Below are 17,318 nucleotides of genomic sequence, written 5' to 3'. Positions count from 1 at the left end.
AATAATAAAGGACAAATTTAAAATTCTTTAATATACATGACTATAAAAGTAAAACTAATCATATTACAAGTTTTATAGCTAATGTTACGCTTCTCTCATCTGAAAACTAAGAAAAACCATTCGTTCTTAGTTTGTGATAGTTTAATTTTCTGTCAAAGCGTTTTAAATCTTTTACATTAAGATATTTAAAATCTCGTCTAGATAATGTTTTCAAGAAATATAAATATCTTATCCTATTACGAGATTCATACTTGTAGTGTATAAATATAATCATTAAAGTTTTTCTTGAGTTCTATGAAACTTTAAACTGTATAAAAACGTGTCACATTAAGGCGCAATATAAGACAATCTCTAGTGACAGACATTATGAGCTAATTGCACTGACATTATAGTTTATTATAATTTTCTTTGTATGTAAAGTGAATAGCAGTCGATTTTGCATAGAAAGTTCTGCACAGCTTTTGTGCTCTTTAATATAATACAAACTGACCCAAAATATTACCATTTGTAGGATTTGGCATAATACTGTAAAACAAAAATTGGTTTTTGAAGTTGAAGAAAAACTTGCACGTAGCACCCTTATGCATACATTAATATTTTGAAGTAACTCTACGAAAGGTATATTAGGTGATCTATGCATAGTAATTCGAAACATTGTGTCAAATAAATGTTTCATTTCAATGCAAAATTTCGGTGATAAGTGAAATTCCTGCACTCGCTGAGTATGCTCCTACTGTACTAAATAAGTTTGACTAAAGACTGTGCATTACGTTGAAGTGGTGAAGGTTGACCAAAAGTAATAAAGTGATTATTTTTAAAACTTTTCAAGTTTTCACATATTTTAACACTTCCTTTGTATTTGCATAGCCAAGGAATAGGACAGTCTTATTAGTCATTTTATATACATCGTTTTGTATCTAGTGTATATCTATTGATGAATATAGTTCGATTAAACCTTCATTTAATTCCAAGAACATCTTATTGTTTTATCATCCACCACGTCCTCCGCTCGACAATATAATTTCGAACTAATAGTAATGTCCTGTGCGAATAATTTTATATTTCCAGTAAACCGTATCGGGAAAACATGTCCGAAGATTTAAACAAAAATTGCAGGTGGTAATAGGCCTAAGCAAGTTTTGAGTTCGAAGATAACTAAAGATTTTTTAAAAATTAAGCAGCGCAAACAAAGCAGTGCAGTTGTTAGAAAGTGACTTAAGTTCTACGTCTCAGTATCTATTAGAGAAAATATTGCAATGATATAAAATTGTCTGAATATTACTTAAAATCTCCAGAGGAGGAAAAATTAAAACTATTGTTTCAAAACTGTTGTACATCTGAAAGAAGAGGCTAGGAGATATCGTGATTTGCTTGATGTGGAATGAAAACGCGAAGTACTTTTCTTTAGAAAATATTCACAAATGTACACGTATTAAAAAAGCTATCGCATGTTTTATAATTCAATAGCTAAAGTCTAATACAGGTATGGCCAAACTGTGCTTCGCAGCTATATGAGGCTCGTTAATTGTGGCTTATCTAAAGAGCATTAATTTTGCTGAAATATAATTTATAGCAGAAAACTTGGTACAATACAGTATGTACTATTTTCATGATTCAGTAGAATTGTTTTAATTGCGTTATGTAAGTGATAATTTTAAACAGTTTGGAACTGTATACTTAATCATCAACACAATAAGTAAATTATGAATATATATATTTGTAACATACAATGAAGAAACAAAGTGCATCTATTGATGTAGTCCAAATCCAGTAAATGAATTAATCTAAGGGTAGATTTTGATATCCATTAGTTATGTGAAGGCAGCCCGAAATTATGCAAAGAAATCGTTAGATTGGCATTTTCTATTAAATTAACAGTCATATCTCTAATTACTATTTCTCCATACGCATGTATACTGTTTCATATATTTCATCAAAAGGTACCCCTATAGATACAGGAGACCATCAATAAAGCAGCTACACCGTCATTTCGACTTCCAGAGCTTCTGTGTTCTATTGATGGAAACTATCTACCATCCGCTATCAGCGGCATTTATTTAAAATAAAATTTTACAAAGTTGCAATGGTTGTACGAATATATATAACTTGCAGAAACAGAATCTTGTAGTGTTTACATAGATACAGTCAAAAGCTAGTTATGTTTCTTAAATTACTGCATTATCCTTTTTATGCGACTCTAAAGACACGACACTATTTTTTGTATTTTCCACCTACTTAAAATAAATCGTTTGGAAGTGTCAACTGCCGTAAAGTTGAGCTGTAAAATCACAACACTGGTAGTTTGATTCGGTTTCAAATCTTGGTGAACGGGTTGGCTGCATGAATTTTACTTGTTTTCCTTGTGTGCAGCTTAAATAGAAGCTAGTTTACTTTGCATTCCTCCAAAGGCGTCTCTCTTTGAAGTCAAACAAACCTCATGTGCTTTGCTAAATCAAAATAAGCCAATCTTATTTAAAACTTATGAGTTATAATCAGGAGGTGGAAGGAATTGGAAAGTGCATGAAACGTTTTGACTTTTCTAACTACAATAATTTTCGGCACATCGAACAAAAGCTTAAAATTTGCCTCTCGCACAAATATTTCTTCCTGAATAGACAGCATGAACAGCATTTATCAAAACACTACATAATTAAAAAATAAGATCCTTCTTAATTGATTTTGATTTCTTTTTTTTTTGTGTGTGTGTTTGTTCAAAAATGTTCGCTCCTTTTAAAACCCAAGTATCAAACTACAATTCTTAGATCTGCTCTTGAATACTCTCAAATTTTAATTTTAGGCTCTTAGTGATCTCAAGCTTGGCTACCCATGGTCTATCAATTGCATACACCAGCCCACAGGATTATTGTGGAGTTCCAACTATTTGTGTAACTGAACAAGATAAAGCACAAGAGTTGAGTTATCTGATCTATACGAAAAGTTTTTTTATGGAAGACATTCTGAAAGAAACTAGCTCGTATTCATGTGACAGACGATAGCATGAATTTATGCACATAGCTCATCTGGTCTGTTTAGTTTGGTGTAATTGATTATGGAAACGCACACTAGGGCTATCGGCGTAAGGGGAGGTGTGCCTTCGCGAAAGAATTTCTAATGTAAACTTGCTCGTATACACATTAAACATGGGCAAAATCGCCCATGCAGCCAGCCCATTCACTAGGAATTGAACCCAGGTAGGAACTATCAGTGTTCAGCATATTACCACTCGACCGTTGGTGAACATTCCCCAATCTGATGATATTCGAGCTCTGTAGAAATATTTTTATTAGTTTTATCCATTTGGGCCTTGCTGGCCCATACAATTTCCAGCATGAATTGTTAGTTACTAAGTATTGTTATGCTGACGCAAAAAGTTTTAATTTCATTAGGATAAAGCAATTTGATTATCTAAATGCTGTTAGTGTTACTCTGAATCTCCATTTTGCTAACTTACTAACGAAACTTTAAAATATTGTGAATATGTTTCTTAAATAATTATCATAGAATAGTCCAGTCTATTTTGTATAACATTTTTGGCCTTCCCCTCCTCGTGAAATTCTCTGGTGATTTGCACATTGCAGCCAAATACTTCTGTATCAATATGTACCTCATCTGAAAAATACGTAACACACTATTTGCACTTTTCCTTAACAAATTTATATCAAACAAGATTTATAATAATGCTCAAAAAGCTTCATCTTTTTATATAGACAGCCTAACATCTAATGAATATAATTTCTTACTTTCTTTCGAGGTCTACGAGTCTAATAGACGGGATGATGCTTTGATGTTTTTACTGGCATTCAGCAAGATAATTCGTTCCTAGACGGATGCCTTTGTAAAGGACTTTTTAAGGGAAACTGCCTTGTATTCACTTTATTCATGGCTGGAAAACGCTAACACTCTCACCCAGCCTAGCCGCTCGCCGTGATTTTAAATTGGTTCGGACCGTCTCAGGTATTTAACCATTCGGGCGAGGATCGGATCCCTGTTATTTCTTTCTGTCACTTGAAAATGTTCAATTTATTAAAATTTCGTATTCTATGTCTTTGATTTCTCTGGGTATTGGTCTATTCGTAACCTAATAGACCAATAGCTTTTGGCCTAGCTTAAAACTGATTAGAGCGTTAAAATGAAATTGCATAACCTTGATCATATTTTAATATTTTGAATAGAATGATCTTTATATATTTAGGAATTTATTTTTCTGTTTGAAATTTTAATGGTGAATTCATTGAGGTACTCGAATGTAATCTGAATTTTCCGATTGCAGTTTTCAATTTTCCTTAGAGTTCAGCACCACGAAAACGTAATGCTGTTTAGCACATACCGTTTTAAAATATAAGTAAGACATTAGATTAGCTCACAGATAAGCAAATGTGTAACCTACAAATAAAGTAAAAGGAAAATAAGTCTGAAGCCGTTAATGAAGAACATCGGAGTATCGGACCAAGTATTACCTAAAACATAAGATTGAAAAAAAAAATAATTATTAATTTACGAAATTCATTGAAAATTAATGTTTTTACACTAGAATTAAATTAATTCTAATACAGTAATTTTAAAAGGCATAAATTATAGGAATACTTGTGTATGTTGTGTCGTAAATGTATGAAGATGTAATAGCATAGTAATAGCGTACTGTTTATATAATATAAAAGGTGCTAATGTTAGATTAGCTTTGGAAAATGCAAGATAATTTTCTGTGCAGGTTTAGTGTAAAATTTACTTTCAAATAAAATTCAAATAATTATTAAATTCATTTTAAGCACATGACTGAACTCTCATTTCATAAATTGTGAATAAGGATGTAAAACATAGCTTTTCGTTTATGTTTATTATCGCTACTAAAGATTCCTTCTGTTCTATTTTGTCTAAGAAAATGCGATACAATCCATAAAACTGTTATTATTAAGAGGACTTAAATGAAGTAAAAAAACTAGGTTTTCAACTCGTACGATCCAATTCCATGGACCCTTCAATAAAACTGTATATTTTATTAACATATTCTAAGTGCGTAAATTGCTGCTCAATGACTAATAATTTCCTTTTGATAAAGTTAGCTTTAACATTTTCACTAAAAATGGTAGAAATACCAAAGTGCACATAAACGTTGTAGGTGAAGCTATTATGAAACTATCTTTGCCGAGTCTTTGACTAATCAGTTATAGGTTAACTCGATACGATTTGCTTCACTATTTTTATGCAGAGAGTAGTTTGTCTATGGAAGTTTTTCACCATGTGTCAAGAAACTATGAATCCGTTCCCCATTGCAAATTTCTCTTCAGCCAGATAACCTTCAGATGCTTTGTCGTAATAACATAATTATCTTCTAAAATATTTACCATTTAGAAAATATCAAATAATTCTTGTTATTAATACGTTAAGCGCCAAGCCTATTTTGCGTTCTTTCCGTTTAGCTGCGATATCAGGTTTCGTTGGAATATGCTGGCGATGGGAAATCTATGTAGACTGTGATAGACAGATGAATGAATTTTTTTTAATTGTGTACCATCAATGATTGACGTGCCCTTAACGAAAAGTATACTGTCGGTCATCGGTGACTAACTCGGTTCGGAAGGGAAGTGTAGTGCCGGTAAACACGAGCGGCATTACCTTACATTAAGTCCTCCACTTAGTTTCAGATTGTGAGCGATAGAGTTGTTTATTAACGAAGTTTTTATTCTGTAACTGACTTACACGTATCCCAAGGACTAGAGTATCGCTTTTAATTTTATTTGTCCTCAGAATAGCAAAAGTACCTCAGTATCTTTTACTTTTAATGAGTATTTTAACCGAAAATAAAAACTTCCTAATAGTAACAAATTGCATATTTGAGGTATTGAAAAGTGTATGTTTGCTTCTTAGGATTGAATTACTTAGTATGGCAAAGCATACGAGAGCTGTCAGGTTAATGGAAGAGATGCCTTGACGGAGGACTTTTGAAGGAACATGGTTCGTATTCACGCTACACGAAAACCGCGGAAAATTTCATGCAACCAGCTCGTTCCTCGGTGTTAGAACTATGTCAGACTGCGAACGTTTGGTGATTTTTGCCGCTTCTTTATAAGTCAAAGGACACAATTCTAATTGTCTAGCACAATTTTTACCATACCAGATGGTAAAAACCGCTTCTTAATATTTAATTTTGGAAATCTGGTATTAAAATAGGATTTCAACATTTATTTAAGCAACTCGTATCTATTTAATTACTACAGTGTTTTTCATTGGCAAACGTTGGTTTAATTCCACAACCGACGCTAGTTAATTGTTAATCTTTCTCCTAGGAATCCCTTCTTACGCGGATTAAGTCAGCTTAAAATTACGAGTTCGTCCATCGTTATGTGTAAATCTAATCAGAATTTCAAAGTTATTATAAATGTTGTCAAGTTGAATAAAATATAGCAATTTTAATAGGAATTGTTGAAAATTCAATGTATCAACACACGCTGCATTAATTTTTTTTATATACTGCATTTTACATTTTCATGACGTATATTTCTAGCAGCCAGAAATATTTTTCCTATAGTCATAATTATTCAGTATTGCCTAAACGAAATACTCGTAAGCTTAAATGAAACTAGACACCGAAATTATAGTTCAATAAATTGTTTTTAATAATTGTAGACACCGGATTATTTTCTCAAAAATATAATTTTTCGAAAATTTAAACTTTCAAATACATTACCATACCTTTTTGCTAAAATTAATTTCTTACAAAATGATTCTGGAATAAATTACGGTATTCTAATGAATACGATTAATTAATTTCAATGTTTTACATAATTTTCAATAGAGAATTAAAATTAAGCCAAACACATCGATTTTCGTTTCTTTCTGCAAGATTTCGAAATACGGATTATAATTCTTATCGTTGTATATAGTGGTAGCCAAAATTGTGGACACTTTTGGAAATTTTCGTTTTTGAAATTTGTATGCTTATAGAAAACGTTACGTTTCACAAAATGCAAACTTGTATATATCATTTTAAAGAGAATTAATTACTGAATTCAATACAAAACACAAAATTCAATTATTTGCAATACAAAAGTTAAACGATAATACTTATCGATATACATTAGATAGTGATGATTGCAGTGAGTTATCAGTACTCAGTAGGGTACCCTTTATTTTTGATTACAGCTTCACATCGACGTTTCATTGAGCTGACAAGAGTTTTAAGCACTTCTTTCGTTATTACATGATGCCAGGAACAATTATAGCCTCAATTAGTTCCCTTTTATTTGATGGGCGCTTCATTCGGACGAGTTTTCAAACAGTGCCACAAATTTTCGATAGAATTGAGGTCAGGACTGTTTCCTGGCCATGACAACAATTTAATGCTCTTTGTACGAAACCACTCTTTCGATATTTTGGCCATGTGGCAAGGAGCAGAATCCTGCTGAAAAATAAACGAAGCATTGTTGGGAAAGAGATCTCTAATGGAAGGTAGAAGTTTTGCTTCTAGAATAGTGTTAATGTATTTTCTGGCATTCAGTGTCCCATCGATGACATGAAGGCGACCAATACCATCTGCTGACATGCATTACCAAATCATAACACTGAGTTCTTCACAGTTGCTTGAATGCAGTCAGGATGTAGCTCTTCTTTTATTCTACGTCTTACATATTTTCGCCCATCACTACCTAATAACGATAGCTTAGTTTCATCACTCCATATAACTTGTGACCACTGATCATCTGTCCAATTAATGTGTTCCTTTGCCCACTGTAGTCTTTTTTTTTCCTTGCTGGCTTTTTTCGTGGAATTCTACCTCTCAGTCCAACATCTGTTAATCTTCTCCTGATTGTTCTTAAGCTGACAGAAAGACCAGCATCATTCAGATCACTTCTGATGGCCGCTAATGACATTTTTCTATCTTGGAGACATAGTCTTTTTATTCTTCTGTCATCAATAGATGTGGTGCACCTTTTTCGGCCTTTTCCTTCTTTGATTTTTATTGAATTTGTCTCCTGATATCGTAAACAAAACTTTCGGACTCCAGATGTAGTCACTGAATTACCCACCTGTCTTGCAGCTTCAGCATAGGAAAGACCACTTTCTCGTAACACAATATTACATCTCGTTCTAGTTGTCCAATTTACTCTTTTATTTGATGTAATTGCTTCTTGACTAAATATTAAAATATTTTTACAAAACTTCCTACTTGTAATTGCAGTGTATAAGAAACAGGTCCTCCTTCTACAGAACAAAGCAAAATAATGAATTGTTTCAAGCTTAAGCATGATGTCAGCTTCTACTGGCAGTTACTAACATTTGATTGGTTCTCAGAACAAGAACAGTGATTGGCCAGAAAAGCTAGACATTACAAACCACTTCATAACTGCTTTTTATTTATATTAAAGTATATATAACTTTTTGTATTGTAAATAATTGAATTTTGTGTTTTGTATTGAATTCAGTAATAAATTCTCTTTAAAATGATATATACAAGTTTGCGTTTCGCGGAACGTAACATTTTTTATAAGCATACAAAGTTCAAAAACATAATTTCCAAAAGTGTCCGCAATTTTGGCCACCACTGTAAATGTTTAGTACCGAAATACCAAATTTTTCCGTTAGAAGGTCTTGCATGTAATTCAAGCCATGTGTATTCTGAGCTCTGATTTTTTTTTTCAATGGCGGCCTCTAGTCTTTTATAAGTATAGGCCACAACTAAGGCCGGAAGCTGTTATATAAACAACATAAATTCATACTTAATAATTACAAATGAACACCATATCTGTGAAACAACTAGAGCAAAAGTTCATTCTGAGCTATGCGGTAGGTAACTGTGTGTATAAGTCACTTAACTGAACATATCAATCAATATTGTAAAAATAACATACTAAGTATTGTGAACAGTCATAGTGAAACATAAATGCAAAATAAGTAAACAATTTTAAATTCCAAGAAGTTGCGTTGTGTTAAACAAAACCCATTCTATGTTTAAGGTCCAGTGTAAAAGGTAATTGCAATAAATAAAAACAGAAGAATAAAATGAACTTACGTTTATTTAAGGTAGGAATATATTATGATTACAAAACATACAACGAGAGTCATGACATTCACTATTGTGTTACAATTAAAACGTGGTGGCTGGTTATTGAACATAGCTGAAGAACACTAAATAAAACATACCTTTAAACAAACAGGGTTAGTGGGGCCCCAACACCATAAAGGAAATTTCACACAAAAATCTTGATACTTAGAAGGTAATGACTCGGGAAATCTTTACAGGCATTTCGGCGTAACTATGGGAAGGAAAAGATAGAAGTTAGCGTAACTGAAAGTAAACAAGATATTATATTAACATCGTCGCGGTCTGGCTCCGTTCTGCCGCTCAGACAGCAAATTCCGTCAAGAAGGTTCGTTGAGGTTACCATCTGTAGTCACTTCAGTTTCCCTTCACGGCTTAGCATATCAAGTATGATGTATATTTCCCGAACTTTCGGGGGTCTGCCAGGCAGAAGATAGAAGCTGTCTTCTTGTCGCTGCAGCTGCCTCAAGCCTCAGGAAAAAATGTCAGCGTCGATCCATTCCTCCTCTCCGTCTCTCTTCTGTCGTCTCCGTCTCTCCCTGTCTCCTCAAACCTCACGAAAAACACAGCGCAGCCGTTTTAGTAGCTGGCGCGTTTTTTGAAAACTTGGCGTAGATGGTGACTAGCAGGATGCCAAAAGAAGGCAACCCACACTCTGGATCTTCACGGGAAAGGGTTTCCCGACTACGAAAAGGAGCCGTTTCTCGCCATTCCATCGTTCAACTTCCAAGGCCACACCAATGTGTCATCACTACTGCCGGCGGAAACAAGGGGGGAGAAACTAGCCTCGCTCCAGGGTCCCAGTCGATAATGCAGATCTTCTGTCTCAACGTATATTTTCCCCCACCATAAGTATGCTGTAGAACATCACCCTGCTGGCCTTGTCCAGCAAAACAGGGTCCTCTTTTCGTGTAAACCACATGGTAAAACTATCAAACACTTTCGCCCCCCACACATGGTGAAACGCTTAGCCGAAAGGAATTTTGGGGTGCAGTACAACTGCTAATAAGAATTTCCGCTGAAGGAAAGAGGGCAAGGGGTGGAAATCTCTGAACTAAGTTAATACAAAATGACTTTGGTAAATTTAAAAAAAAATGAAGCTACTAATTACACAACATTATAATGCATAATAAAAATGTCAGCACTGTAATAATTATTTCCTCAGCCACCAATTGAGACTAAACACAATTTATCCAAAAGAAATACAAATAGAATCAAATTATTTTTCTTCTACCGCCAGTCAGAAAGTATGTATTCGTTTAACATTAAAAGAAAGAGGGATACCAATTAAATTACTCAAAGTTAAAAAAAAATTAACACAAAGGTGCAACAGCAAAGTTTTAAAATAAAAAAATTAAAGTTAAACAACCTTAAGGGTCAAAACAACTAGAACAAAACAAAAATCTTAAGTCCCTAAACTCAAATTAAAATTAAACCACTTCAACTCAGAACTTTTAAAAGCAACCTAACCAAGAACTTAAAGTTTACAAAAGTTACAATTTAAACTTACAACCAACTTTAAACAACAAAAAAAAAAAAAAATTAGAACTTCAATTACAAATCAAAACTGAAATAAGCAAAACAACTTAAGCTTAAAAAAAATATATATAACGATTAATACATAACAAATCCTCCCCCGTTCCGAAAAGAAAAATTTTGGTTTATCAAAATTTTTCGAAAGAATCATAGTCTCTGACTTTAGAATAGTCTGTGACTTTACAAACACTCATAATGCAGGATACAAGCTAAGTAGTGGTGACAGTGACAGAAATTAAGAATTAAATGAAAACCTAAGCCAGCTCTTAAACTGGGCAGAAATTACAAAACAATAGCAAAAGACTTAAGTGAAAACACAATTAACTAACTTACCAATTCTAATGAGAATCAGAAACACCCAACACTCACAGCAAAACAAACCACTCAAAGTAACAGCGAAACAAAGCCGAGCAAAAAAAAAAAAAAAAAATATTGAGACCAGAAGGTTGACAACCCTGACAAAACGTGAGCTGGATAAGGCTAAAACAACCCTAAAACAACTAACCAATCGCGCAGCCCACACAAAACAAAAACACTGGATCCAATAATCGTACACAAACAAAACTTGTGGTGAAGAATAAAATAACTTCCTAACCCTACCAATATGTACAAAAGTGTAAAGCTCAATTACTTCTTTACAAAACCATGAGTGTCCCTAGACCTTAAATTGTAAGGCACTTGTTTAGTAGTGTCACTAAGTTGACCAGCAGAACAACGATCTTGATCAGAGATCTCTAAAGTAGGAAATATAATTCTCTCTGGCACCTTGGTTAAACGATCAACATGTACTACCTGACGTGTATGTGGTTTAGAAACCAACTCTATCCTGAAGTTAACCTTTGATAACTTCTCTACTACTCGATAAGGTCCCTTGTTAAATTTACATAACTTCTTAGCCGTTCCTGGCTGTACCACAGGAGTATATAAATACACTGTATCACCTAACTCTACGTTCTTGTGATAAGCTTTACTCTCTCGTATTTTCTTGTTTCTCAGCTGCAGTAGTTAAATTTGTCTTTACTACTTGAAATGATTTTTGCAGTCTTATGAGCAAATCCTTTGAATACGTCTTAATATCAGCATACGTCCTAAATTTTGACTGTGTCAAAATGTCAACAGGTAACGTTAAATCTCGGCCATACAAAAGAAAAGCCGGACAATCATCCAAAGCCTGATGCTTCCCAGTTCTACGTGCTAACAAAGCAAATGGTAAATGCCTGTCCCAGTCTTCCTGTGTTTCAGACACCAAATGACTTAATTGATGAGTGTACCATTTAACCTTTCCACAACCCCATCTGATTGTGGGTGATAACTTGTAGTGGTGTGTTTACAAATTCCAAGTTTTTTTATAAACATCAGTAATAGCTTGTGAAATGAAATTTGTACCTCTGTCCGTAATTATATGCTGTGGCACACCATGAGAAACAATAAACATTTCCAATTTTTCAATTATTGTTTCAGACGAGCAATTTTGTAAAGCATAAGCCTCAGGCCATCTAGTGAAATAATCAGTAATGACCAAAATATATTTATGTCCAGAAACTGTCAAAGGGCCTACAATATCCATGGCAATACGTTCAATTGGCCTATTAGCTATTGGAACTCTCATTAACGAAGCTTTCTGTGAAGGTTTAAAACCACGCTTCTGTATACATGAATGACAAGACTTTATGTAATTTAGAATTTGCTTATGCATGTTCTTCCAAAAGAAAACTTTCTGAATTCTATGAAGTGTTCTATGAAAACCAGAATGAGCAGCTACAGGTGAATCATGATTCTGTTGTAAAATTTTAGGAACTAATGTTGGTGGTACAACAATTCTATTTAGTTTTTGCCAACGAGCTTTAGGATTTTTAAATTTACAATACAAGATATCATTTTCAATTGAAAAAATTTGTGAAAGAGGTTTTGGAGTTTTATTGTTTAATAATTCTTCTTTTATTTGTTTACAATAAGGATCTAGAACCTGTTGTTCTTTAATGGTGTGTATAAGATCAGGTGTAGTAGAAGTTTGTATTTGTTCAGCTACATTGACAGATCTGGATAAATAATCAGCAGTCGAATTCAATTTCCCTGGTTTATGAATAATTTTATAATCGTATTGAGACAACCCCATTATCCACCTGGCCATCCTAGATGTTGGATCTTTTAGTTTTAACACATGGGAAAGTGAAGCCTGATCACAATAAACAATAAAACTTTTACCTAAGAGATATTGTCTAAAATGGGCAGTCGCCTAAACTACAGCTAATGCCTCTTTCTCAACTGTGCTATAATTAATTTCAGTATCCTTCAGCTTTCTGCTAGCAAAGCAAATAGGGTGTAAAAATCCATTCTCATCCTCTTGACCTAAAATGGCTCCCAGAGCAAAATTCGAGGCATCTGTACACAAAGCAAAAGGTTTCTTGAAGTCAGGTAAAACCAAAATAGGCTGTGTTAAAAGTTCAGTCTTTAAGGTATCAAAAGCCTGTTGAGTTTCATCAGTCCAACTAAAAGATACTTTATCTTTAGTTAATTCAGTTAGTGGTAAAGCTTTGTCTGCAAAATTTTGAATAAATCTACGATAAAATCCTACAAGACCTAAAAATCTTCTCACTTCCTTCCTATTGTTGGGCACTTGAAAGCTATTAATAACCTTAAGGTTTTTATCATCAGGCTTAACTTTACCTTCAGAAACTTTAAAGCCTAAATAAGTAATCTCATTTCTCAGAAAATTGCATTTAGAGGGTTTCAAATTTGAGATTATGTGCATCAAGTCTATCAAATAAAATTTTTAATTTGTTTAAGTGTTCTTCAAATGTATTAGAAGCTATAACTATGTCATCAATATAAATACCTATCTGTAAAGGTGAAAGATTTGCCAACACAATTGACCTAAGTCTCTGAAAAGAACTAGGAGCGTTTCTCAAACCAAAAGGAACATGTGTCCAATGATAATGACCAGAAGGTGTTGTGAAACTACTTTTATAGGTGTCTTCAGGGTGTATTTTCATTTGAAAGAAACCTGAGGTTAAATCCAATGTAGAAAAATAAGTAGCATTTCCTAAACCCTCAATAAGTTAAAACATGTTTGGCAGAGGAAACAAATCTTCAACAGTCTTTTCATTCAATTTTCTAAAATCTGTAACCAAACGATAACTACCGTCTTGCTTCCTAACCAAAATAACAGGTGCAGAATAAGCACTATCACTTTCCTCTATAATTTTAGCCTCTAACAACTCAGCAATTTGTTTATCTAACTCTTGTCTTAAATGATAAGGAACACTGTAAGGTTTCTGTCTGACAGGAATATTGTCCTTTAAATTGATATTATGCAAAATAGTATCGCAACCAGTAAGTTCAGTAACTGAAGAAGCAAAAATATGCTTATACTTGTCTATGAGACTCATAAGTTCATGTTTCTGTTGTTCAGGTAAATGACTTAAGTCAAACTGACCTCTCCAGGGTTCAAACTGATCACCAGTCTCAAGACTCGTTGAAAATACTGGCTGAATATCAGGTGCACTGGCATTAACAGGAGCCAAAGTGGCTAATTTCATACCTTTGTTGATGTGTATGAAGTCAGGAGAAAAATTTGCAACCTTAATGAAAAATTCATTACTATCATGTTTACTATTGACTGAACGTGCTATACAAAATTTAGAGTGCTGATGGTGAGTGAGAGGTTCAATAAGAACAGAAGACTGAGAAAAGGGTAAAAGAGAAGATGAGACCTTGAGAATATTCTCAGAGAAAGGAGGAAGTTTATGTTTTGTCAGAGTAGCGAAAGATATCATTAGGAGGGTTAATAGGAGATGAAGCACAATTATTAGAAACATCAGCATTTGACGTAGACTTGTGAAGGTGCAAAGGCACTAAAATGTGTTGACCTAGCAAATTAGATGTATTAAAATCAATACACAGTTTGTTTAAACTTAAAAATGTAGTTCCTAACAGTGCAGCATACTGATCAGACAAACTATCAATAATGAGAAATTCAGTTTCAAAGATCTGATCTTGAAGTTTAACAGGCAAAGTGGCCTTCTTGTTAACTAACACCTTGTTGCTTGAAATCCCTTTTAAAAAAACTTCACGAGGTTGAACGTTTAGTTTCTTTCCAAAACACTGACAGTATTTAGCATTTAACAAGTTAACAGTAGCTCCTGAATCCAAAAGAAATTTAAGTTTATTTCCCAAAATCGAGCCATTCACTATTGGAAGAGGTGCTTCACCTAAAGAAACTGAATACACTGAAGGTACCTTCAAAAGGGCTTCTTGGGATGAACTGAAGGTTTTGCTCTCCCTACCCCTAACTAGTTTAAATTCTGGCTTAAAAACAGGAGCCTGAGGATTTAACTGAGTCGTGTTGCTTGTATTAGCCTGACCTGGAACCTGTTTTGTGTTAGGTGTTACTCTAGCATTACCTTGCTGGCTAGCAATGTTACGTGAAAACTGTCTCGCTCTGACATTGTTGTTAGGAACCTGAGATAAATTCACCATACAATTTCTAGCTATGTGACCTAACCTATTACATCTGTAACAACGAGGACCTACTTGTCTACTATTAACTGTAGACTTGGACATCAATGACTGTACTTGTGTTTGCAAATTTCCTAACATGTTAGTCAAAGTAACAATGTTCTCTTGCTGTGCCTTGATAGCTGCAGTTAGTTCGTCTTCTGAACTATTAATCTGTGCAGCCTTAACTGTGACACGAGGAGTGGAATCTGCATTAACTTCAACAGTGTGCACATTGTTAAGCTCATCTGCATGAGTCTTAACCCAAACCTCTTCTTCAGCTATAGCATGTCTTTTAGCTGCTGCATATGTTTTGTGGTTCTGAGGTAACAACAATCGCCTCAAATGTAAATGGAGACCTTCCAGAAACGAGAGTCATGACAAAAGTAAATCAAGTCTCTGACTCTCCACAGTTGGATCTTCCATTTTATCCAATGGCACAGTTTTACATGAAAGTGCCTCTATTCTAGCAGCAAACTGCCTAACTGTCCCTCTAGGCTTCTGAAAAGCCTGAATTAATGCTCTAATATGAGCATGCAAATTGTGCACTGTCGAGAATCTGTCCTTTAAGGCATCCACTACAGCAACCAAGTTGCTCTCATTCTTGAGACGAGGATTACTGCGAATAAAAGCAGCCGCCTCACCCTCCAATTTTACTCTAATGGCAGTCAACTTATCAGAATCAGTCCAGCCAACATGTGCTGCATTTAAATTAACTCTGTCAATAAAATCACTAAGCTGCGAAGAACCTTCACCTCCACTAAACGTGGGAATAGACACAAGGGGATCAGCCCCAAAAACTGATATTCTACTAGTAGTAGGCTGTGTAGTCTGATTTCCAGTAGAATTGTTATTTACCGCCATTCTGATAGGTGCTCTGGTATTCTTCCTTACTAATTTATGAATTATAGGCATTGTGAAAGTTAAATTGATAAACCATGTAAAGGTGTAACAGCAAAATAATATGAGTAAACTTAATTAAAAACAATTTTCATCACAAAGCGTAACAGTAATCAAAACAGTAAACGAAAGCAATTATGAAAATCAAAACTTAACTAATTAAGCATTTAATTAAATTTACTGCCACCACTACTAGCACAAAATTTTTAAATACATTTTACCAACTAAAAGCACGGCACCATTTTTATGTTATATAAACAACATAAATTCATACTTAATAAGTACAAATGAACACCATATCTGTGAAACAACTAGAGCAAAAGTTCATTCTGAGCTATGTGGTAGGTAACTGTGTGTATAAGTCACTTAACTGAACATATCAATCAATATTGTAACAATAACATACTAAGTATTGTGAACAGTCATAGTGAAACATAAATACAAAATAAGTAAACAATTTTAAATTCCAAGAAGTTGCGTTGTGTTAAACAAAACCCATTCTATGTTTAAGGTCCAGTGTAAAAGGTAATTACAATAAATACAAACAGGAGAATAAAATCAACTTACGTTTATTTAAGGTAGGAATATATTATGATTACAAAACATAAAACGAGAGTCATGACATTCACTATTGTGTTACAATTAAAACGTGGTGGCTGGTTATTGAACATAGCTGAAGAACACTTAATAAAACATACCTTTAAACAAACAAGGTTAGTGGGGCCCCAACACCATAAAGGATATTTCACACAAAAATCTTGATACTTAGAAGGTAATATGACTCGGGAAATCTTTACAGGCATTTCGGCATAACTATGGGAAGGAAAAGATAGAAGTTAGCGTAACTGAAAGTAAACAAGATATTATATTAACATCGTCGCGGTCTGGCTCCGTTCTGCCGCTCAGACAGCAAATTCCGTCAAGAAGGTTCGTTGAGGTTATCATCTGTAGTCACTTCAGTTTCCCTTCACGGCTTAGCATATCGAGTGTGATGTATATTTCCCGAACTTTCGGGGGTCTGCCAGGCAGAAGATAGAAGCTGTCTTGTCGCTGCAGCTGCCTCAAGCCTCAGGAGAAAATGTCAGCGTCGATCCATTCCTCCTCTCCGTCTCTGTGTCTCCTCAAGCCTCACGAAAAACACTGCGCAGCCGTTTTAGTAGCTGGCGCGTTTTTTGAAAACTTGGCGTAGATGTTGACTAGCAGGAAGCCCCAAAAAAGGCAACCCACACTCTAGATCTTCACGGGAAAGGGTTTCCCGACTACCAACAGGAGCCGTTTCTCGCCATTCCATCCATTCCATCGTTCAATTTCCAAGACCACACCAATGTGTCATCACTACTGCCGGCGG

General features: G+C 34.4%; 1 protein-coding gene across 1 annotated transcript in view; it reads left to right on the top strand.

The window, feature by feature from the left end:
* LOC118200006 (uncharacterized) overlaps positions 1–17,318 on the top strand; it is a 29,054-nt gene that overhangs the window by 253 nt on the left and 11,483 nt on the right. The window lies entirely within an intron of this gene.

This window comes from Stegodyphus dumicola, chromosome 2 (genome assembly GCF_044657685.1).
Source record: "Stegodyphus dumicola isolate Sdum_Otavi_A_Nest chromosome 2, ASM4465768v1".
Lineage (NCBI taxonomy): Eukaryota > Metazoa > Arthropoda > Arachnida > Araneae > Eresidae > Stegodyphus > Stegodyphus dumicola.
Note: the sequence above shows the minus strand (reverse complement) of the source record. Positions and strands in the feature narration are given on the sequence as shown.